This window comes from Vicugna pacos, unplaced genomic scaffold (assembly GCF_048564905.1).
Source record: "Vicugna pacos unplaced genomic scaffold, VicPac4 scaffold_19, whole genome shotgun sequence".
NCBI lineage: Eukaryota > Metazoa > Chordata > Mammalia > Artiodactyla > Camelidae > Vicugna > Vicugna pacos.
Genome location: NW_027328740.1, coordinates 76,800,038 through 76,824,677, shown reverse-complemented (window position 1 = coordinate 76,824,677; position 24,640 = coordinate 76,800,038). Strand labels below are relative to the sequence as shown.

General features: G+C 51.0%; 2 long non-coding RNA genes across 2 annotated transcripts; one reads left to right on the top strand and one right to left on the bottom strand.

Annotated features, from left to right (window-relative positions):
• Nucleotides 1-1,880: 1,880 nt before the first annotated feature.
• Nucleotides 1,881-7,061, bottom strand: LOC140693593 (uncharacterized). Its single transcript, XR_012069357.1, has 4 exons — nt 6,874-7,061; nt 5,233-5,483; nt 4,878-5,085; nt 1,881-2,110 (listed from the first exon to the last, which is right to left on the bottom strand). It is a non-coding gene; the product is annotated as an uncharacterized lncRNA (long non-coding RNA).
• Nucleotides 7,062-9,787: 2,726 nt separating this feature from the next.
• LOC140693572 (uncharacterized) lies at nt 9,788-24,280 on the top strand. Its single transcript, XR_012069336.1, has 13 exons — nt 9,788-9,986; nt 11,579-11,695; nt 12,114-12,288; nt 12,407-12,498; nt 15,723-15,809; nt 16,144-16,303; nt 17,398-17,485; nt 19,216-19,344; nt 19,688-19,820; nt 20,208-20,261; nt 20,538-20,732; nt 22,501-22,610; nt 24,006-24,280. It is a non-coding gene; the product is annotated as an uncharacterized lncRNA (long non-coding RNA).
• Nucleotides 24,281-24,640: the final 360 nt, after the last annotated feature.

The window sequence follows — 24,640 nt, the reverse complement described above, 5'->3', positions numbered from 1 at the left end:
ACCCAGCACCAGAACAGGACTATTGACAGTGACATACTGTGTCCTATCCTGCCCTAGGCCTCTTCTCACAGGAAGCAACCAGCATCCTGAATCCTGGCTTACACTTGCCTTGTGTTACTTTCACACACACAACATTTAAGATCAGTTAAAACAAATGAACTGCAGGTACATGCAACGAAGTGGATGCATCATACACCCTATGTTAAATTGAAAAAGTAAGCCCAAGAAGGTATCCTATAGTGTGCTAAGCTTTTAACTGTGTATATATATGTCAACTAAACTCACTAAATTAAGAACAACTACAGCTAGAGTCCAGGTGGGAGAGGGACAGATAAAAGGTGAGGTGAGCAGATTTGCTGCAGGTGAGCGAGTTCCCTTCAAGTAACATGTCATTCTCTCTGAAGCAGGAGGCAAGGCCATCTGCTGGGAGTCAGGGAAGAGACAGAGGGAAGCTTAGAGGTGTGCAGAGAGCATAGAATGTTGACACCACTGTGTGGCAAGTGGGGAAATGTGCTCACTAGAGAAATCCTGGAGGATTGCCTGGCAGTGGCAACATGCTGGGCATTGATTTGTAGTCTTAGAAATCTGTGCTGGGAGAGCCTGCTGCCTGCAGGCTCAGAACAAATAGAGCTGGGTGAACCGAGATGGAAGTCATCCTGGTGAGGAAATGAAAAGATCAAGGGTCAAGGGGGTTTTGTTTGTCATAAAGAGAGTGCTGACTGTGGATGCAGAGCTGGAAGGTGGGGAAGTGGAAGTAAGAGGAACGTGGACAGGTAGGAAAGCAGAGGAGTCAGTGCATGATGCCCCAGTGAGGGTGAAGGAGGGCCAACGAGGCTGGTGGAGAAGCAGCTGGATGGCTAGAGTTGGGCACATAAAGGAGAGAGGCTGGACCTGGGGTGGAGACACGCCCGGGTATGAGCCCGGGGGTAGGGTGAATGGGAGGTGTCTGGCTCAGGCTGACGGAGAAGAAGACCCTACAATGACCATACTGGGTGGTGGAGGGAGAATCAACATTGACGTCTTGATGGTAGGCGGTGAGGCAATACAGAGTTGGTGGTCCAGCTGCTCCTGACTGAGGCAGATGAGCAGGGAGGCCAGGGTGGCAGGCACTGCTAGGAATGGACTGGGTTTTCCAGGTGTTCCCAAGAGAGGAGGAGAAATCACCTCATGGGGGAAAGTGAGCACAAGGAGGTCAACCCAGGCTCCTGATCAAACGGAGAGTGTGAGGGGGCAAATCGTCAACTCCAGAGATGGTGGCCTAGGAAGCAGGGACCATGGGTGAAGTGAGGGGACACTCAGAGAAGAGAGAGAGATGAGTCTTCTGGGTGTAGGGGGAAGAGAGGCCCCAGGACAAAGGAGCACAGGGGCACAGTGATGAGGATGGACTGGCTCTGTTGTGACACTGCAGGAATGGCTGGATCTTTGTCCTGAGGGCTTAGTTTGGGGGGGCTACTGGCCTCATGAGGGCCCCCCTCTCAGCAGCCTGGACAGATGCTCCCGCTCCTGATAGCTCTGTGGCCACCACTGTTCCCGGAAGGGCTCTGCCTCCATCTTCTATCAGACATTCCTGCCCAGTCCCCGACTGCCAGCGAGGGAGCCTGGGCCTCAAAGCCGTTTGCCGTGGAGGGACACAGGCTCCTTGGAGAAGCAGGCTGATCTTATTTTTCTCCGTAACCCACGGCCTAGCAAAGCGCCAGCCTATGGGTGGGCCATTCAGGGGCTCGGATACTTCTTAAATTAACTCAAAGCAGTAGAATAGCAGAGCTGGAGGAAGTGACCACTGAGCTCACAGAGTTCACTGCCCACACCCCCATTCTACAGATGAAGAAACAGAGGCCAAGCAGCCAAGGTCATGCTGCTCTTTAATGCTGGCCTCTGTTGGGCATACCAAGTGATGAGCTGCACTGAAGGGCCTGAGAGGGGGCTCTGGGGTCAGACAGCTTGGGTTCAAGTCCCACCCCTGCCATTTACTAGCTGTGTGATTAATGACTGTCCTTCCTGTAAAGTGCCACCTCATTTGTTTGTCATGAACACAGAGTTCCTTGAACAGCAGGACAGAATTCTTTAAAGGTTTGCTGTTGCTTTTGTTACTATTATCACCAAGTGAACCCTGAAATGAAGAACAAAGACAGCAAGATTTTTTATTTTAAAAGATTTTAAAATACGATGATGACTGTTTGACTTAATCTATTCAAGTTTGCATTTGACCCTTATTAACAACTGCACAATGGATGACTTTTGAGGAAATGTTACTTCATGTCTTTAATTCTCACTAACTACACAGGCTATTCAACAGGAAGCAATTTTTTTTCCAGGAAGAGGGACAAAAAGTTAACAATATCTCTGTACCTCTCGGTTCCCAGTGAGTTGGTTGTGATCTGTCAACCCAACTTTGGGGAAATGCCCTCTCCTCCTGGGCTCGCTGCACTGCCACGTGGCCTCCAGGGGGCGATTTACCCCCACACGAATCCAGTATCTTGGTTCATATCTTTGCTTCAGATCCCTCAAGGACTGCCCATGCACCAGGGCCCCATCTGCCCCGCCAGTCTCACCTGCTGGCCTCCAGGAAACTATCCTGGGTCTCAACCATCCTCTGTTCCTATGCCCGCCCCACTACTCTTCATTTTGTCCTTCAAGTGTGGGCTCCTGTGGCTTGCCACCAAGCAGGGGTCTCCCAGTCCTCCACCTTGGGGAACTGCATCGTCCTGCACAGTGCCTAGCGAAACTGTGTGGAGGCCGGAAGAATACAGAACAACAGGTGCTCAGAGGGGCTGCCTTTCCCACTGCAGGGGCCCTGGAGAGCTTTCTCCCAGCTGGTTATTCACAGGCGCTGAAGCTGTGGAATCTCGATCTTACCAATTTAAAGGGCATCATCACTAATTACAAAAGAAATCATTTTTTCAGTAGCAAAAGGAGAAAAGACTTTGTGCCCCATGCCCCCATCTTTCTTCCTCCGCCTTCAGAGGTGATTCTCACTCTCTGGGCAAGGGTAGAAAGCAACAAACAGAATATTATTTTTCAATGATTCTTCTTTCCCACTCTGAAGATTGCATCCCAAGACTGATGAAGGCTAGGATGGTTTGGCTTCCCTGTACTGAGTATTCAGAGGCTCAGGGTGGAGGGGGTTAGGGAGATAATTCAGCATTATGGAACCAAACAGAGACATTAAAAGGTTCTACTCTAAACAGAAAGGAAGCAGGATGCTATAGAAATGGGAAAACCATCATTGGAAATGAAATAACGAGTTACAAGACAATAAACATGAAGATGTAAAAAAGAAAAAGTATATCAAAATACAAAAAGGTGGGAAAGGGAGACGGGTAGCAAGAAAAGATAGATTTTTTCTCTTTCTTTTTCCTTTTTCTCATTATTCTTAGGATGTGTTGGAGCCTACGTGATTATCAGTCTAAAGGAAATAGATATGATAATGGGTTGATATACTTGAAAAATAGGGTAACCACAAATCGAAAGCATATAATAGAGTTGAAAAAAAAAACCAAAAAAGAAACAAACTCTAAATGGCTTAAAGACTTAAACATTAGACAAGACGCTAAAAAACTCTTAGAAGAAAACATAGGCAAAACATTATTTGACATCTATCTCAGCAGTGTTTTCCTAGGGCAATCCACCCAAGCAACAGAAAATAAAAGCCAAAATAAACAAATGGGACCTAGTTACACCTATCAGCTATTTCAAAGCAATAGAAACCATAAGCAAAATGAAAAGACAACCTATGGAATGTGAGAAAATATTTGCAAAAGATGAGACTGAACATGGCTTAACTTGTAGACTATAAAAATAGTTCATACAACTTAATAAGAAAAAAAAAATAAACAACCCAATCCAAAAATGGGCAGAACAACTAAACAAGCAATTCTCCAATGAAGATATACAAATGGCCAATAGGCATATGAAAAAAAGGCACAATATCGCTAATTATCTTAGAAATGCAAATCAAAACTACAATAAGTTATCATCTCACACTACTCAGAATGGCCACCATTCAAACATCCACTCACCATAGATGCTGGAGAGGCTTGGAGAAAAGGGAACCCTCCTACATTATTGCTGGGAATGTAGTTTGGTGAAGCCAATGTGGAAAACAATATGGAGATACCTCAAAAGACTAAAAAAAGACATCATTTGATCCAGCAATCCCACTCCTGGGCATATATCCAGAGGGAACCTTAATTTCATAATATACCTGCACCCCAATGTTCACAGCAGCATTGTTTTCAATGACCAAGACATAGAAGCAACCTAAACGCCCACTGACAAATGACTGGATAAAGATGTAGTATTTAGATATAAAAGAATATTACACAGTTGTAACAAAGAAGGAAATAATGCCATTTACAGCAACATGGATGGACTTGGAGATTATCACACTAAAGTGAAATAACTCAGACAGAGAAAGACAAGTAACATATGATACCACTTATATGTGGAATTTTTAAAAAAGATACAAATAAACTTATTTACAAAACAAAAACAGACTCACAGACTTAGGAAACAAACTTAGGAGTTTGGGATTAACAATTACAAACTACTATATGTAAAACAGACAAACAGCAAGGATTCACTGTAGAACACAGGGGAAAATGTTCAGTATCTTGCAACCTATAATGGAAAAGAACCTGAAAAAGAATAGACTATGTATATGTACAACTGAATCACTATGCTGTATACCTGAAACTAACAAAACAGCTGTATATCTGAAACTAACTAAACATTGTAAATCAACCACATTTCAATTAAAAAAAAAGATAAGCTCTAAATAGCTGTATTCAAAGAAAATCTTCAAATCTTACCTCCTACAAAAAGTAAAATGGGAAGCTTGAGCAGGACCAAATTATACTGAATGAGAGGTTACATACCTTCTCCAGCACGTGGCCCATGGTACACATACATCGTGTTTTCCTTCAGGTAAGAATGGCCCTTACTGCCCAGGGAGCGAGTCCTGCTGGGACAAGGCCTCTGTGGCAGTGGCCTCCTTGTCACCGCTCCATCTCACCAGAAGGCCAGGGTTTTCAGAGGGGAGGGAACACAGAGCTCATACACTTCAGATATATTTCCTGAGAAAAACTGTGGAAAGACCAAATTCACCTGCAGTGCAGGAAACATGAGCACGGCCCCTAAGCAGACTGACAAACCCGAAGCAAGACGGCCCGATGTTCACATCGGAACCAGAACAAAAACCGTCTGGCCCCAGTTAAACGATCACCATCTCACCTGCAATGAACTGTTCGTACTCATTGTCAGGGATGTTTCTGTTGAGACTTGAGAGATCAAAAAAGTCAGACCAGGGAATCCGGACCTGGTGGATGTCCAGGCTCTGCTAATGGTAGAGGCGGCCCCAAGGGGGTATCACCAGCACCGACTCTTCCATTTTCAGCAGGGTCTTCAGGAGGAAGGCGATGTGGATACAGACGCCCCTACGGAGGCTGAAGCCCTCCGGAGGGTTGACATAACACAGAAGGTACCTGGCAGGGAGCAAAGGAGAGCGGGTCTTCAGAGCCAGGTCTCTGCACAGGAATCCCGGCTTAGATAGAACAGATACAATGGGAATCTCTGCACAGCACATGGCCTAGACTCAAGACACGTTCAGCAGCTTCTGGTTTGTATAGTGGAGGCACTGCCCACCGATCTCTGTGTGGCCAATTATTTCGAGTCCGGGAGCACATGCAGAAGACATCTTGGCATCTGTCTATCAACGCTAAGCACCTGACTAGTACCTGAGCACCCGTTCTCCAGGGAATCTCAAACTTCTTGGCCTAAAGACCCCTGTACACTCTTAAATACTGAGGACTTCAAAAGGCTGCTGTTTATGTGGGTTAAATCTATCAATAGTTCCTGTGTTAGAAGTTAAATAAGAACTTTAAAAAATGCTTATGAGTTCACTTAAAAATAATAACAACCTATTACATGATACCATTAATACTCTTAAGCAAAAAATAAGTATATTTTTCTAAACAAAAATCATTAATGAGAGGAATAGCAGTGATTTTAATTTCTGAGAATCTCTTTTGGACTGGTGAGAGCTTAATTCTATCTGCCTCTACATTACCTGTTTTGTGATATCACAGACTAGGTTTTCCCTGGAAAACCCCACAGGAAACTCGGGAGTGCAAGAGTGTGCAAAAGGCAGGTGACTTCCCGGCGTTCCTACGAAAATAGTCTTGCATCTCAGGGGCCTCGGACTCACTTTGATAACTGCTGCCCTACCCTAGGCGAGACTCTCCTACACAAGAGCCAGGCAAGTGTCCTGGCTTCTTTAATGAGTTACCGCAGCAACACCCCTCCCTTCTCTGTGTTAATGTTTCCCACAACCTCCATTACTGCAGATGAGGATGTAATCCTCAACTGAGGCCTCTAATCCCAGAAGACTACCAACCTTGAAAGGGAGGGCCCATCTACCATCTCTACACCCCGCACAGTCTATTTTGAGTTAAGCCCTAGATAACTGCTAATTGACACTGACCCTTGTCTTATTCCTGAGTTTTAGCGAAGGAGCCAACATCTGGATGGAACTGAAATTTCCCTGCTGATATACAAGGCTGATAAACCACCCTATTCCAACATCTGATTCTGGGGCTCTTCAAAACGCGGGTAAGGCCCCGCTTCATAAAAGACGGGTCCTCCACCTGCCCTTCCCAGGGGTTCTGGGAGGCCGCGGCCACGCAGGGCTACCTGGAGTCGCGGTCCAAGCCCCAGAGCCCGAGGGGGAGGAAAGCCGGAGGCTGTGCCCCAGCCCTGTCCCCCCCGCCCCAACCCGCTCCCCGGCACCACAGCCCTCCCCGGCCGCCACACCAACCCGGATCCCACCCCGGTCCATGTCCACTGGCCCCGCCAACGGCGCTGCCGTACGTTTACCGTCTGTGAGACGCCGCCCCAGAAAGGATGTCGGCCGCCGACTGACGCGGCCAGAACTAGTGGCCCGGCCAAGCAAGCCGCCATCCCCAGCAGCAAACACCGCCATGGCCCCGGGCAGCTGCACACTTCCGGAGCCCGCTGCCTGCCCCAGAAGCGCACGCCAGCCCGCGAGGAGCGCGGCGTCTTTATCCATGGCAACGCCGCGGGGCCCTCCCCTAGCGCTTGCGTCTGCGTCCTCCCGAGGCTAGACGTGCGAGAGCAGAACTTTCGGAGCCAATGGGAGCAAGGGCGCGGCCAGGACGGGGGTGGGGGGAGGCTTATGGGGCAGCTGGGTGGGGCCGGGGCGGGCGGGGCCGCGCGGAGGTCCTCAGCTGCAGGTGGCACCGGCCGGAGGCTGGGGCAATGCTGCCAACAGTGGGCGGGGCGGCGGGGCAGCGGGGCGGGGGCACCCTCACCTGTCTGTGTGCGGGGCTCAGCCTGGGCTCCGCGGCCTCCGCTTGCACCGGAAGTGGACCCAGGCTACCGGTGGGCAAGATAGAGGACTGAGCCCAGGCAGGCACGGCTGGCCAGGTAGGGCACCTGAAGTGCAGATCCGCCAGGCCGGCTGCCGGCCTTGAATACGCGCTGCTAGGCAGTTTCCAAGAAGACGGGATCTGTCCCAAGAGGGGAGGTAGGGCAGGGTGCCAGATGCCTGGTTGGGTGCGGTCTTACAGGAGAGCCACGTTGAGAGGGTGCAGAGCAGCCCCTGTGTTGGCGGGGCTAGGAATTTGGGGTATAGGGTGGGGATGATGTGTGCCATTCCCTGTGGTCTCCCAAAGAACTCGCACCCCCAAGCAAAGGACCCTGCTCCCTCCACCCTTCACTGCATCCCCTGCCTTCCCCAGCACCACCGCCCCTGCCCCCGGAGGGTCCCATGACCTCTCCCCACACCAGGCACCGTCCCTGTTACAGGTACTTATCTCCTGGTGGTTCCAGCCCAAGGGTGGGGGCTGTATCTGACCAGTTAGGATGCCTGGAGCCTTTGTATGAAACCTCAGACTATAATGCAGGCGTGCACAGAGGCCCCTCAAACAGGATTCCCTGCATTCCCTCCCCACCACGCACCCACAGCGCAGCTGCCACACCAGGCCAAGCCTGCTGGAGGACCGCTGTTCCCTCTCCACCTGTCCCTGATCAAGAGTGCACCGCCCACACTGCTGGGTATTTAGTGGGCCTTAGAAGAGCAGCTGGTATTTTCATGGACAAATATTTGCTCTTTTGGGAAGAGTTGAGTGCAAAGGGATGTAGGGTATGCCTTTTCTGTTGTCCTGGAACTGGTGACTAGGATGCAAACTTAAGTCAAAGCAGTTTTTAGAGAGAGCCGCAATATATCTTACCCAAAGATCACTGTTCCCCTACAAAGGCAACACCACCTGGCGGGTGGGGTCCTGGTCCCTCTTTCTGGAGGTTGGGCTTTGCACCCTCCAGCTGGGACAGAGCCCGAAACAGCTCTGAACACGCTCCAACAGGCTTTCCCAGCACAAACTGCCTTTATTTTGAATCTGGCTGAAGGAAGCAGCTGAGAAATCTGGGTAAATCTTCCTGGGTGTAACCATGCCTTTTGTGCTGAATGAAAGAGCGGCTCTCCACATGCTAACAGCTTAGAACTGAATGTGTGTCGAAGCCTTCATGCATGTAGCATGTTGGGAACAGCGTTTCATGGTGAGGGGAACTCTATAACTTACATGTGTATGGGGAAGCCCTCACTCCAACAGGGTTTTCCTGCACAAACTGCCTTTATTTCGAAATTGGCTCTTGCTGAGAAATCTTGGTAAGTGTTCTTAAGTGTAGCCATGCCCATTATGCAGGATGAAAGAGCGGCTCTACACTATTTCACATCTCAGAGATGAATGTGTGTTGAAGCCGTCATTCATGTAGCGTGTTGGGAACACAGAATTTAGTGGTGAGAACTATGTAAATTACATGTCTATGATGAAGCACTCTCTCGAGCCGGGTATTCCAGTGCATACTGCCTTTATTTCGAAACTGGCTTCTCAGAAGCCTGTGGTCTCCACTGCAGGTCTGTCTCCAAACCCAGGGCCAGCATGGTAACTCTGCTCCCCCTGTCTATTCTGGAAGTTCTAGGTGTCCTCCATGGCCCTTCCACCATTATGTTTTTGGAAAACCCCGCAGATGGAATGGGCCTGAGAACAGGAGAGCTGGATGCCAGAAGCCACTGCCCAGTGTGAGGCTCCTGGGAGGGGCATCTCCTCTCCGTGGGCTCTGATCTAACCTCCCCTCTCCCCCACCCCCACCCCTCTCCTCCTGCATTTCCTGATTGATCCCTGGATAATGGTCCATACCAGGAATGACCTGGGAGAGGTTTTATGAGTCTTTAAGTGGGAAAAAAAAAGAAATCTTTAGACAAGTTACTGAAAGTAACTTCCAGCTTTACCGGGAAAGACCTCATTCCAATGTTTAAGGCTAGTTGACAGGGTGTCAAATTGCTTAACCACTCACATCTGAGCAAGTGCTACCTCTCTCTCCAGCTCCCCGCAGCATCCACCTGTGGCAACTTGGCCAAAAGAAGGCAAGAAAGCTCTTTCCCCTCGCCAGCACCAGCGTGGCTTTGGAGTCAGTGGAGGCTGAGAGAAAGAGCCCCGCCCTGAGGTTTGAGGGGCCTCCAGCCACAGCCAGAGGAGCGGGGGTTTTCAGAGTGGCCCAGCAGGGAAACCAGGCAAGGCCACCTGGCCCAAGTCTTCCCTACCCAGAGAGCCCCATGAACTGCTTTGGGCCACACTCCCCGTTTGGGCCCCCTGCAAAAAGTTACCATGGGAGCCACACCTGAGAAGGCAGAAGGACAGCCCTTTAGCCTGGGGTCCCAGCAGGTGTGTCCTGTGAGACCTGTGGCCACATAAGTTACTTGTCTCTCCAGGTCACTGAAGGGACTGTGCTGGGCATCTTGGTGGTCAGGGACATGGGAACACCTCTAAACTCTGAAGAAGGACAGAGAGACTCTTCCTGGAAGCAAGGATTCCAGGGAGACCCCTTGCCCAGAACTGGGGGACTGTGTCCTGAGTAGACCCCTGGGAGGCAATGTGGGGCTGTGGGGTCCTCTTCTGAGAAGGGAGCAGGTGAGTTTTCCGGGGGTGGGGTCCTGCTTTGTCCAGACATGTCCTTGTGTAAGACTCATTTACAAACACCTCCAAGTCCACCTAGGGGTGGCCCCAGAGGTGGGGGTAGAGGAGGAGAGTGAAGGGTGCAGACTTAGGGCCCCCTGAGCCACCCAGGGAGCCAAGGGTCAGTGGGAATATCTTGGGAGTCTAGTGCAGGGGTGGAGGACGAGCACTAAGAACATGCCAAGTCATGCAATAAAGTGACCCATGACCACGAGACACAGGTGGCCGTACACCAAAAGAGGCAGATAGAAATTTAGACCCAGGATCTGAGAACCTTGAGAGGGGCTGGAGGGTCCCAGGAACCCTCAGGAACAGCTCTTCTAGGGGCACAGACATCCCAATACACACATTTCTCATGGAAGCTTTTTGGGGTGCAGAGTGAGTTACCAGGATCCTGAACTTAGTATGGAATCCCACCCCCTTGTTCATCATGGTACCGGGCAATAAATTGCTGTCATTTGTCCCTGGACATGCACAGGGGAGCTGACTGCTGTGGGGGTCACTGCAGGACTAGAATCTTCTGGTGTCTGCTCTGTGACCACAGAAACCCAGGGGGATTTCTCAACGGGAGAACCTGGAGACCATGCCTGCAAGGACCACCCTCATGGGATGGCCAAGGAGCTCGTGGTACCCAGGTCACCAAGTGACGAAGTTGTGAGGTTGCCTGGGGTATCCTGGGGGCATGTAGATTTCTGAGGTCAGCACGTGGGCCCAGCACTGCTGGATGGTCTGCACAAAGAGGGCCCTGCCCTCCTGATGATGGCTCTTAACACCTGCAGGGAAACTGCTCCCAGGGCTCCTGGAGGTCCATATTGAGAGTGTCCTGCCAGCCTTGTGGGGTCACCTTCCCCTGATGCAGAAGCAGACCTCTCTCCCTTGAGGCCCAGGGGACACCTGGCTCAGGTGCCACCTGTGTGCCCTGGACACGCAGAGCCCCAGAGCTCTGGCACAGCCTGGGGTGTGGTGGTGTCCGGGCAAGAAAGGCCCTGGGAAGGGGGTCATTCAAGGGCAGAGGCCACTCTGCAGGGATGCTGGACCTGGCAGCAATGCACTGCTTCAGTACTCCCTTGGGTTGGGTCTCCAACCTGTGGGATGGAAGGGCCACTCCTTCCTGCGGTGCAGTCGGGGGAACTAGATCCATCGTCAAGGTCAGCCCTGAAAATGGAGGCTGCGCTACCTCCATTCCTGGAAAGAAAATCAGTCCCCTCCAGTCCAGGTGATTCAGAAAGTCATTCAGCAATATTCGGGGCCTCCACTTTAGGCTTTGAATTAGAGCTGAGCGGCTTAGGAGGCCAGATCCCTGTCCGTGGCTCCAGGAGCAGGCTTTCTGCTGGGGGACAGGATCCTCACAAACACCTGTGTCTTTGTGGGACACTCCCCTCTGACAAGCTGGGAGGCAGGGTGCAGTTGTGGGAAATCGTGTTTACATGAGCAGAGGGCCACCATGTGGTGGGGGCACAGGAGACTGTGAGAATGAGTCCCACAGCCTTTCTGGAATCAAAAAACTGGCAAATGTGAAAAAGTGCATAATTTGTTTTATTGAACAGGCTGCTTATGTACGTTTGGAGGACCAGGTTCAAGGACTCAGCATCCCTCCAGGACAATAGCCTCAAGAGAAGAACAGACAGAGCAGGAGGAGATCTGGGGTTTCTCCCAGGAATGAGGTGGAACAGGGATTTCTGCAGATTTGCAAGGAGTCCCCGACCACTGAGCATGGGGTTACAGCCCCACGAGCCCCTGTCATGTTTGGCTTGGGCTCTGGTTCTGGCCTGCTCATGTATTCTTCCAGCAGAGTTCCAGAAACTCAGAGGGTGGACTTAGAGGGGCTGCGTTTGGAAACTAGTGAGGAGTTGGAGGGTCCTTTATATTGAGTCCCTTCATCCTAATCACCGTAGCTGAAGCCCAACACCCCCCAGGCCCCCATGGTTGCCGTGGAGGGAGAACAAGCCTGGCAGGCGACCTAGGGGTCCCACTACTGTGTCCTTCCCTTGTCTTCGTTCCCTTTCACCCCGGAAGGTGTGATTGTCTCGTGTCATGGTGGCCTCCACAATGTCCCTCCCAGTAATCTCTCTTCTCCATCAGGTGGGGTTCCCAACCCCGCTCAGCCTTCTCTGCATGGATGCTGAAGGACCAGGCCCACCTGAAGTTCTGAGCTCGAGCAGTAAGGTGGAAACAAAGAAACCAATGGAAAAAAGAAGCAAGTGATTGTGGCAAAGCTCCCCACCACAGAGAAGCTGCCCTGAGTGGAAGGGAGAGTGTGGGCATGCCCGTTTGTTTCCTATCTCCCAGTGCTCTTAGCTTTCTTATTGCCTACCTGCATGGTTACAACAAAATGATCTGCAAAACTGAAAATATTTACTCTCTTGCTTTTACAGAAAAGGCTGGCCAGCCTCTGGTCCGGTACCAGGCAAGAGATTGGAGTTCCTTTCCAGTTTGGAAACATCTTGGCAGGCCCAGGTTTGCAAAGGTCTTTAAGAGTAGTTACGGAGTTTTGCTTTTAAACTTTTTTACGGCTGTATATACTTGTGAGATGTGGTTGTGATGTATAATTCTGAGCCGGGATTTTCTCAAACTGTTTCTCACTTCTTATACCAGACATTCCTAAATTCCAAGTGGAACTGCATATTAAGGAAGCCATGGAATTTAGCAAAAGGATACAGATCTCATTTCCTTTTAAGCATCGGTGTACCTCCATCATGGCAGTATTTGTTATGTGTTATTGATAGGGGAACTAAGTAGTAAACAGATTAATAGAAAATAGGGGATTTTAGGTACACAGGTTCATCTTTTCAACATTGTTTGTAATATTTGCAGTTTAAGATGACCATTCCTGAGAAACAGGCAGCCTCTTAGAATGAAATAGCATTTCCTCTGAACCATAATTAATTTTTATTTTGTAGACAGCAGGAAGGGTAATAACACGTCACACATTTGGGGACGTCAAAGAGAAAATGTAACTTTCTGGGAGCGCACTCCCCCGCCTCCCCCTGCCCTTTTTACTGTCCCATTCTCCCTGGAAGGCTCTTTCTTATCTTCTGCTCATGGCTCCAGTAACTCTTTCTTCCTCCTTGTTCCTCAGCTGGTAAGGTTAGTTTTCTACTTTGAACAAGCAAACAAGCCAACAGAAGAGAAATTTCACAAGCAACTCCCAGCACATCCGCTCGCCTTCTGATGTCTGTGACCTCACTCTCGGTGCCCCACCGCTTATTAAAAGTGGCATCGAAAGCCAGTTTCTCCAAAAGTCCCCGAGGCCCCATCCCTCCCATCTTCTCTGGGTTGTCACTCCCAAAACCATCCTCTCTTTCACTGCCTCATCTATTTTGTTCTCCTGCTAGTTGGCACCATCAGTATATAAACGTCCATCCTCTTAAACCAACAGCACTCCTTGACCCTAATTCACCCCCACCAATTGCCACCCTGTGTCTTTGCAGCAAATCTTTAAGGAGTTGTTTAAACTCACTGTCTGCATCTTCTCTTGAGCCATCCCCTTTTACACCCATTCTGGCTTTTCGCCTGATCCCTCGCTCTATGGAAACTGCCCTGTCAAGGCCATCAGTGACCCCATGTTGCTAAATATAGTGGTCAATTTTGACTCCTCATCATGCTTGGCCCCTCGGCAGCATTTGACCCAGCTCTTCCATCCCTCCTACCCCGTGTTCCTGCTTCACTCAACCCCCAGCCCATCTCTCTGTCTGTTTCTGCTTTTGGCCTGCTGGCTGGTCCTTTGCCAATGTCTCCTGTTTTTTCCAAACATATACTGTGGGTGTTCCCCAGGGTGGGTTCCTGGGCCTCTCCTCTCTCTCTCTGCTATTCCTTTGGTGGAAGCAACCCAGCCTTGGAAATTGGCATGCCATCAATTTCTCGATTTCTCCAAAATTCCCTGATTTCCCCTTTCCATCTGAGCCTTTATCCCTGAGACTCACATCACATTCTTTTCCTTTCATTCATCTTGCTTTCACATTCATACATATGTTCTACTATGAAATTACTTTTCCAAATTTTGAATCAGTACATATATATCATGTAAAATGCTCAAATATGTATTATTTCCACTAAGATGCTAATTCTACCTTAGAACATTTCTGCACTTCTGTATTTATGTGAATAAAGCGAATAGTATTTCTACAAGCCTCATAGTTAAACACTGTTAGTTTGGGGCTATTATGTAACATGAAATAATGGTACATCAACATAGTCGTTTTTCATTTATTTTTATGTAACACCGAGATGAGGTTTTTGCCCTGAAGACTGGTTTTATTGAAATTTTACCTACGTTACGGACAGTCAGTTTATGTGAAAGCCCTCATTTCTCCCCTTTTTGATATATGCTCCATTTGGCTATATATAACATATAACTTGGCATGAAACAAAATTCCCAAATCATTCACATAATACAATTAATATGTTTAATTATATTTTTTAAATGTTAAAAAGAAAAAGAAAACAGATTCCTCTACCTATTAGGCACTTCTGTGGCAATATGTAACACACCCCTTAACCATGACATTGAAGAACTGAGCTGATACCAGCCCCTTTCCACCTGCTCAGCCCCACCTTTTCCCATCCCCTTTCCCATCCGGAGAGGACATCCCTCCCATTGTCCAGGCCCAGATGTTGGAACCATGTCCTTTCTCTCTCTTTCTTTTACACTCACAGACAGCAAATCCAGCTTGTTAGAAAATTCTGGATATTCTGTCTTAATTAAATACCTGTTCTCTGCTCCCCGCCCTCCTAAGAGCCACCTTCAGCCTTTCCTGGATACCAATAGCCTTCTGTTTCCATCTTTGCTTTCCTACAATCTCTCATCCACACAGAATCAGAGGGAGCCTGTAAAAACATACATTGGGGGTGGTGGGTGTTGCTCAGTGGTAGGGCGCATGCTTAGCATGCTTGAGATCCTGGGTTCAATCACCAGCACATTCATTAAAATAAATAAATTACTTCCCCCCAAAAAACACAAACACAAAAGCATAAGTTGGACTACATCACCCCTCCCCTCAAAACTCACTAAACGGGTCACCATGTCATTAGGAGCCAAAGTCGTCACAAAGGCCTCAGGACCCGGCGTGCTCTGCCTCTCTGCCCACACTCTCCCCTTCACTCTGGGGGCCTCTGGCTCCGGCTCTTCCTTCTTCCTCCGGATCTATTCTGCTTCAAGTTCATTACTCCATGAGATCTGCCAGGATTGCCTTATTCTCTCCTGCCTGCCTCCCACTCCACCGCCATCACCCGAGTTTTCTCATATCACTCTTTTTTAAAAATTTATCCAAACTCTTGCTACCCCAACATGATGCCTGTTTCCTCTGCTAAAATTCTGAGCCCCCAGTGATGGGGAGTCATGTCTATTTTGTTGACTGATAAAGCCCGAGAGCCTTGGGAACGGTCTAGTTAGGAGATTCCCGTATGTAGTAGGAGCTTATACACATTTGCTGAATGAATGTAGATGCCCTGGTCCAATCCGATGGAGCACTTCTGTGACGTGCTCAAAGAATAACTCTCCTTTCCACCTGAGAGGGGGTGACAACTTCCCTGGTGATTAAAGGCAAGAATTTTTTGCTTTATGCTGTTAACCTTAGGCGGGGAGACTGGGGGATCTTCATATATATTTTTAAATTTGGTTCACTCTGCAGTTGGTCTTTGGTCTCTGTATAATTTTGAGAAACTCTTTATGAGTGATCATTCTTTGATCAGATTGAACAGGTTCCAGGGGGAAGGACCAAGCCTGTCCCATCAGCCATTCTATGTGTCTTGTCCTGGGACCCAGTGGATGCTCAGCATGTAAGTGAACCGACAGGAGTGAGTGAAGAGATGGGAGCATCTCATTATTGTGGCGGATCTCTGTCCAATGCCTTGAGATTTGGAGAAGGGTTTACGAGTGCAGAAGGGAGAGGTCAGGTCCTCTGTGCTTTTCCTGAGTGCCCTGGCCTTACCCATTCCCCCAGCCCCCTCTGGGCAGCCAAGCCAAGGAGCTGGGCCACCAGGGGTTGTGCTGATCAATAATCCACCTTCACCCCAATTCCGGGGGTAGGTACACATGGTTGTAGACACTGGAGTCAGGTCCTTGGAGGAATTCCTCACCGAACTATGTTTTGGACCTTTTATTTTTCTCTAGAACCTCCAGCTGAAGAAGATTGTTTTAGACACATGAAAGTTGAGGACACCTTCTGTCCCCTCGCAACCCAGGTGGGGCTGGGAGTCTGCTGTTTCTATAGCCGGTGGGCTCGTGTTGATTTGGGCATCCCTGTGCCTGAATTCCTGCAGTACACTCGGTGGTAAGGTTGGGGGTGCCTGGCAGGGAGGGAAGCGGGTTGGGAGACTGTAGAGCTGGGCTGATGTTAACCTGGGGTGAGCGGGAGCTTGCTGATGCATGGCATCTCGGGGCAGGGAACTCTCCACACTCAAGAGGGGTTCCCACTCCCGCAGGGTCCCTTTGATCAGGGTGCTGGGCTGTCAGGGGACCACAGGGGTCCCAGTGAGGATTAGGGTGCCTTCAGGCAATGGGAAGTGTGGGGTCCAGTGGCAATTGAATTAACTGTGCACCCAAACCCAGCCCCCACCTCTTTCAGCCTGTTTCCTAATCTGCAAAACTGGAATGTTATTAAACATCTCACGGGGTCATTGATGGGCTGGGACAGACTAGACAGTCAGGAGCTGGAATTCCTCTGTCCCCTGATTGTTTGCCTTCTTTCTGACTATTTGCTCTCACAAGCTCAGTCTCTCTGTCTCTCGCTCTTTCACTTCTAAGTGTCTCTCATGCTCTGGTTTCATTTGATTTCCAACCACCGCCCCTCCCCTCCGCCAAACTCCAGATGAGTGAACTTGATTTCTATGTGTCAGTTCCAAATTCCCAGGAAAGATGCTCTGTCACCCTCTGGATCTGCTGTCCAACCCATGAGTTGTGGCCAGAGGAGCGAGTCCCTCTGGGACCAGCAGAGGGTCTCTGCCCAGCCCCCAGCCACCACTGTGGGAGCACATAGCTCTCCGTGGAGGAAGTACTGGCTGTGACCTTGTGTCACTAAGTGTGAATTTATGTCTTCTCTTGAACCACCTTCATCCTCCTAAACAAAGATGAAAATTAAACACTCCCGGGATTTGTGTCATGGAACACTCAGGGTGGGGGCTAATGGGGCTGGAATTTCTGCTGTATTTAAGGGGCTACAGTGAATCCCCAACGAGAGCCTGCAAAGGGAACAGCACCAGCCCCACCCGGCACTTAGGGCGCTGAGTCTGCGTGACGTTGAGCCAGGCTTCTGACCACAGCTCAGGGGTCTGGTCTGACCAGTTAGCCTTTGAAACCAACCAGCTTTGGATTCCTCAATCCCACCCTGAGGTTTTACCTGAACCATCAGCTTCTGTATCTCTGAAGACAGATGCTGAGGACCCTTCACGTAAGCCGTTCGCACAGCCCTGTTCAGGCCTTTGTGCTGCACGGTCTGCCCGGCGAGCTGACCGAGGTTGGTATTTTACTGATGTTAGAAGTAGTCTGGTTTCCCGATGTACTGTTTCACTGAACAAGCAACAGAAGCCACTTCTCGCTGATAAAAGCAGAAAAGGGACATAATGAAAAGATACTGGGAGGGTGTGTGGAGTGGCCAGGACCGGAGCCAACCCAGGAGCTGTAGGAGGTGTTAGGGAGCCCCAGGCACCAGGCTGGGAGGGGTGCTACCGGGCCCCCTGCCACCCCAGAAGGGACCCCCCTCTACCCGACCCTCCACCTCACTCACTGCAGGTTCATGTCCCGGCAGGGCCAGGTCACACTGAAGCCACCAGCACACACCTCAGTTGGGGAGCTGGCCCCGTCTGAGCTGCGGGCGTGCCTGGTGTGGGGAGAGGCCCAGTTAGAGGAAGGCAGTTCCCCTACTGTTCCGAGTTAAGGTGCAAGTCAGTGCCCATCACTCAGGAGAGCCGGGCTGGACGGACCTCATTGTGGTGACTAGGCTGTCTGAGTTCACTTATTACTTTCTACGTTTGAAGGCCCTGGAGGGAGAAAAAGTGAAGGTTCTAGTACTTATTTTGTGTTTCCCACGTACCAGGTGTGGTAAGCAAGCCACTTCAGACAAGGCCCGGAGCAACCACGTAAATAGGCCACGGAGCAAGTCGTGCAGTCAGGCCTCTGTGGTCCCGAAACCCGTGTCCCCATCGGCTCCATAGTTACCAGTGGAAACTAGGGGGATTTATGGGACTGTGTGCTCCTGTGAGGGCTGGGATATGTGTGTTTAAGTCCACATCTTCAGAAACTCGGCTAGAACCACAGCCACTGATTGCACGGTGGCAGAGGAAGGGAGGATTCCAGCCTCTGGTCCAGCTCGTGTGGAGCTCAGAAGTTCTTCCTCCTGTCCTGAAAATAACACCAAATCTGAGGGAGCTGCAAACCCACTGCTCTTCTTAGATCCCAGAAGACTGAGGGGGAAAGCTGCTTCCAACCCAGAGAGGTTGCAAAGGGAACAGCGGGCAGGCTTGGAGAGTCACAGCTCCCAAGGCAGAACCTGCTTTTGTAAGAACCCCGGGGGCAGGCAGATTTAACAGGTCCCTGAGGCCAGCAGGAGGCTCAGTGTGGGGAAATCAGAGTGTGACAACTCCAGGGGGCCAGTCAGAGGGGCCCCATGCTCTTTTTCATGTATTTTACATCCAGGACCGTGTCCTGTTTTCAGAATGAAGGCCAGAGGATAACTCCTCATGCTTCCTGCCTGGAGAGGAGAAAATAACTGTATTGAAATACACCCAGAACATTCTGTTTCATTGGGGGAAGTTGTTTTTTGTTTGTTTTTTTAATGAGAAATTATTTTACCAGAGCCTAACCAACCTGGGAGAAGGGAAATCCCTTCTGTGTCACCCAAATTGGGGTGGGGGGAAAGAGACACACTTGTGGAGGTCACAGCTCAGGGCACAGGCTCAATGAGAACTAATCACAGGACTGCAGATGCCCTGCTCTGTCCCGCTCCCCCAACACCTTACCTCCATGTCAGTAGGGCCCGTGTGTAATAACAGGAATAATACTAACAGAAGTAAATGTCTCAGGAGTGTCTAGGGAAAACCCAAAGACAGCGGGGAGATGAAAACAAGGACACACAGGCTGTTTTAGCCTCTCACACCAATAGCTGTAGCAAACTACACACAGCCCAGCCCCAGCAGATAAACAGACAACCTCACAGAAGAAATTATTTATTTTGGTTCTCTTACCCAGTGCATTCCATGGTGCATCCTCGCCTAGAATTGAGTGGAAGCAAGTCCATCTCAGAAGGGACATAACTGAAGAGGGATGGCTTCCCAGACTCTGAGGGGCAGAGAGAGCACCAGCCTGGGTTAGAGAAAGGTGAGGGGTGGGGTAGGGTGTGGGCTGCCTTCTTCCCCATATAAGGAACCTTCCTGAGGCCAGCACAGTAGGAGGGAGGGCCATGGGGTGGAAGCAGCCAGACTTCATCCTGAGAACTGTTGGGATGCCTCAAAGGGAGCATTCAGGTGCCCAAACTGGGCCCTGATTGAGGGAGCCAGTCGGTCTGACTCAGAGCCCAGGACTGAGGTGGGCTCACAGCAGGCCGGTATTACTTGGCCGGATCCATTTCACTTCTCCGAAGCCCTGTGTAAAACATGAAGCGTGGACGGCCTGGTGAGCACAGCTCTGCCCTCAAGACCGGTTTCAACTCCTCTCTTCCCAGAGAACAGCATCTCTGAACCCGTCCTGGGTGACCTCACAGAGATCACCCTAGTGGCCCAGGCTAGTGACCGGGAACATGTACCTTCCTGCAGGCAACCCCTGACGTCCACTGATGCATCATATACTGGCAAAGAGTGAGTCACTGTGCATTGGTCTAACAGCAGAGGATCTGCCAAAGGCCCAAGAGGTGGTGTGTGGGACATGCAGGGGTGCAGGAGTGTAAGCAGCGCAAAAGTGTAACTGGTGACAGGGGTGCAGGGGCTGTGGAGGGCGCAGGCATTTCAGGGGATGTGGGGGAGGAGGGATGCAGAATTGCAGAGAGTAGCAGGGGTGCAGAGGTGCAGGGAGTGTAGGGATGCAGGGAGGTGCTCAGGGACCTGGCCAGGATTAGAAGGCAAGTGCACATCCTTGCAGTCAGCCTGACCCCGGTAGGCTATTGCAATGCTTTTGGGCGGCGGCGGCGGCGGTGGCGGTTGGGAGGCTGCCCGGGCAAGCCGATCGATTTCTTCTCTTCCCTGCAGCCTGGCCTGGGGTGGGGCTTGGCCGCCGGAGATTCACCAAATGTTGCACTCCAGGTAAGCTTGCTCCTGGTAGGTGGGGCGGTTAGGTCAGAGGGCGGTGGCAGCGGCAGAGGGGCGGAGCGGGTCTACCCCTGGTGAACGGGTGGAATAGCTGCCTTGTCCCGGCTGCTGGGCCTGGGAGCGGCCTCTTCTTCCCCAGGTCGCCGGACACTCCTGTCCCACTCAGCTTGCTGAGTGCGGAGTGGGGGCGGGGCCGTTAAGGTGCGGGACCCACGGGGGGAGGGAGGCTGCCGCGGGGGAGCCGATCAATTCGCTCCGCTCTCCCCGGAGGCGGAGCCAGGGGCGGCTTCTGCTGCCCTAGAGGCGGGACGCGGGTCTCCAGATGAACTTGCTCCTGGGAGGCGGCGGCGGAGGCGGCAGGGGCAGGGGATGTGTTCCAGGGAGTTGCTCCATTTCTTCTCTCCCCCACGGCCTGGCTTGGGGGCGACGTCTGCCGCCGGAGATTTGCCTGAGGTCCGACTCCAGGTGAGCTTGCTCCTGGGAGATGGGTGCAGTGCGGTCAGGGGGCTGGTAAGGTGGTGGCTGCAGGCATAGGGAGGCTGCCCCGGAGGAGATTGTGGATTAGCTCCATGTCTGCACCGCGTGGCCTGAAGGCGGCCTCTGCTGCTCCAGGTCCCGGGACACCCCTGTCCCACTTTGCCTGCTGGGGGCGGGAGGCAGGGTAGTCAGGGTGCAGGGGTGGCGGTGGTCGGGGGCCTGCAGCGGGGGAGCGGACCATTTGCTCCCATCTTCCCCGCGTCTTGTCCTGGGGGCGGTCGCTGTTGCCCTGTGTTATGAGACGCGTGTGTCCTAGTCGGCCTGACCCCGGGAGTTGGACTTGGTACTTTGGGGGTGGTGGCAGCAGCGGCAGGTTTTCCCATGGAACTTGTCCATTTGCTCCCACTTCCCCCCATGGTTTGCCCTGGGGGCGGTCCCTGTTGTCCCAAGTTCGTCGGACGTCCATCTCCAGGTCAGCCTGCTCCCTAGAGAAGGCCACTGTGAGGTCATGGGCAAGAGTGGTGGCTGCTGCGGGGGTAGGGGCTGCCTTGGGGAGCTGGTGGATTGGCTCCCGTCTCCCCGATGGCCTGGTGTGGGAGTGGCCTCTCCTGCCCCAGGTCACCAGACGCACCTGTCCCACTCAGCCTGCTGGGGGAGGGGCGCCCTGGGCGGTGCCTTTAAGGTGCGGGGGTGGCGATGGCGGGGGTAGAAGACCTGCAGCGCGGAGCCTGTCAATTTGCTCTCCTCTTCCCCGTGACCAATCCTGGGGGCGTCCTCTGCTGCCCAAGAAGCCGGATGCCCGTCTCCAGGTCAGCTTGCTCCTGGGAGACGGGCCCGATGTGGTCGAGGGGCAGAGGCAGTTGCGACGGCCGGCTGCCCTGCCTAATGGGGCCACTTCTTCTCCTCTCCCCTGACCTGGCCTGGGGACGTCCTCTCTGGCGCAAGATTCGCCTGACACCCCACACCTGGTCTGATTGCTCCTGGAAGGTGGGCGCGGTGAGATCAGGAGGTGGAGAGGACAGGGGCTGCCCCTGGAGAGCTGGAGGATAAGCTCCCATCTCTCTGCAGGCCTGACGTGGGGGCGGCCTCTGCTGCCCCTCGTTCCCAGGTCACACTTCTTCGGGTCATATTTCCCCGGGGTTGCGGTAGGGTGCGGGGGCGTCGGGGTGTTGGCGGGGGTATGGAGCCTGCCGCTCGGGAGCTGGGGGTTTAGCTCCCATCTTTTCCGCAGATTGGCCTGAGGGCAGCCTCTGTTGCTCCAGGTCGCAAAGCAATTTCTCTGACAGCTTAGCCACCGGAGGTGGGCAGGATGGGCTGAGAGGGCTGAGGCAGCCGCCAAGGTAGCGACGGAGGGGGCTGTCCCTGGCCAGCTGGTCAATTTGTTCCCATCTCAACCTTTGCTGCAGCAGTTTCGCAGAACGCCCTTCTCCAGTTTATTCTTCTCCAGGGAGGTGGGCGCAGTGCATGCAGCCCGAGTTCTGGGCTCTCCCTTGGGAGGGGCAGAACTCTCTTGTTCTCCTTTGTCTTTATTCTTCAGCGAAGTGGTTACTGGACGCAATTCTTAATTCTGAGAAAGTGTAGCCTGTGTTATGGAAGAGCTGCTGGACAGTGAGGTTTCTGGGTGGATTTTCACATCAGCTGATGCCCCAGGCAGGCAGGAAAGCTATTACTCAGAGCTTCTTAGTCTGGGGTTGGGGATGGCCCCGCCATCCTCACCATGCTTTTTAAAAATGTGTTACTCCCCTCTTTTTCCTAGGTGACATTTTAGGTTATTGGGTCTCAGATTGCTGACACACTCATCCCTGTTCTCAGACATCTTTTAAACTTGGGTGAAGTGATAAGTAGGGGAAGATGATTTACTGAAAGGTAAGAATACTTAAATTCGCATTAAAGCTACATTCTGTCAATCTTTCTAAAATGATTTTCCTCTGATTCTAAATCCACGACCTAGTGAATGTTGTACTCCTGTGTAAATTATTGATCTTCACATCACATTTGTTGAGTGGTCAACGAGATTTGTTAATTAGATTATTCCTGAAAGGAAAAGTTCAGGCTTTTCAGAGTTCCTTGTCTGATGTCACCCAGGCAGTCACAGTAGAAGACAGAGCTGATATAAAAATCCCTCAGCTGCCTGAACTGCAAAGCTTCTGGGATTACTGATCCCTGAAATGCAGGTGACTCTTGATGATAATCTGGGGGATGGTTTAAATGATCAGATTCTTCCAGTCCTATAAATGGGTTCCGTGGCCCCAGCCCCGGGAGAACTGGACATAAGGGCCATATCGTGTGTGGTGGGATGGGAAGGCAAGGTGTAAGAGCTGGAATCACTGAGATTCCACACTCGCTAAACACAGACTCCAGAGCCTAATTGTTGTCAGGTTCTGTTCTGGATTTGAGAGTGTGTTCATACATGATTCTTGCCCTTCTGGAGTCACTGCCTGGGTGGAAGTAACCTTTACATAGATCTGTGGAGGATGACATTTAAGTAGATGGGCTGTTATGGTTCTCAATGTGCACAGGCTTGCTCTTCCAGGCACTCGTGGGACTAACGCGAGTCATGTTATTCACTCATTCACTGGTTTATTACCCTTGAATTGATCACTCGTCCCACAGTAAGTGAAACAAGGTAACAGGAAGCTGAGTTTTGTCCCCTCTCCTATCACTGATTGTTTTTCAGTCGGGCGCCCTGCGTATGCATTGTGAAACGGTGGTATTTCGTGCCCAATGGGGCAGCACTGTCAGTTCTGAGAATCAGGGGAGACACATGGGTAGGACAGCACCCTGACACACATGGCACCCCCCATCCCGTGAGACAGAATTGTCGATGCTCAGGTGACCCGATGTAGACTGCGGTGCTAAACCTGAGCATGTTTAGTTATCCTGGTGGCTATGAAAATACAGACTACCAGTCGCTACCTCTGGAGACTCTGAGGGTGTGCACCCCAGAATTCTGCATTTTAAGAAGCACTTTAACGAATCCTGATGAAGAGATCTGAGTGTCCCACGGAGAAACACTGGTGTGCGAGGCACCAATATTGAGGATTCTCAGGGAACGATGTCTTTTTAGGATGGTCCATGGGCCCTCACTTTAGACTTTTGCCTTGGGTTTAATTGTATGTGTTCAGAAGTGATGTCTTTCAATTCCAGTGCATGTCAGCATGCTCTGTGCAGGGATTTACTCTCAGTAGATGGCAAAAACTATGATTCTTCAGGTCACCGAGCTACACTGTGAACGATATTTTATTTTGGTTTTCTTTGTAGCAATGCAGAGTCTCCCGAGAAGAGATTTAGACTCAACAGCTTTGTGTCAGACTTTGGAAGACCGCTGCTGCCCAAGGTGTTCTCTGGCAGTGCAATGACGAATCTAGGTCCCTCTTTCACTGCTACATCAATGAAGTGGACCACTTGGACAAGGCCAAAGCTGGTATCGCTACCATAGCCCTTTACAGTGTTATTCGGCTCCAGGAAGCCATCAGATGCAGCAGGTGGCCAGAGGAGGAGCCGAACAGACTCATGAAATGTGACATCCCCAACTTTATCAACACGGACCAGAACTCTGCCTTTGTGGAAGATGATTTCCTGATTTTGTAACTACCGATTGTTCTAGAAAATAAGCCAGTTGCCCAGAACTCACACAAAGACTTGAATTGAGAAACGTGCTTTCTCAGGTATCTTTCTGAAGATGTGAAGTCTGTCTTTGTATGGAAGGAAGTCCCCTTTCACAAAACTGAATGTGTTTGTGTCTGAGAGAGGGAAATGGAGACAGAAAGACGAAGAAGCAGAAGAGAGCCCCCTCAGAAGAGATCTAGTTAAGGTGAGTTTTTGTGCCTTTAAAAAACATTTGGGGTTTTAGGGGGAACAAAGTATTTACACTGTCTTATTCTCCTCATTGGAAA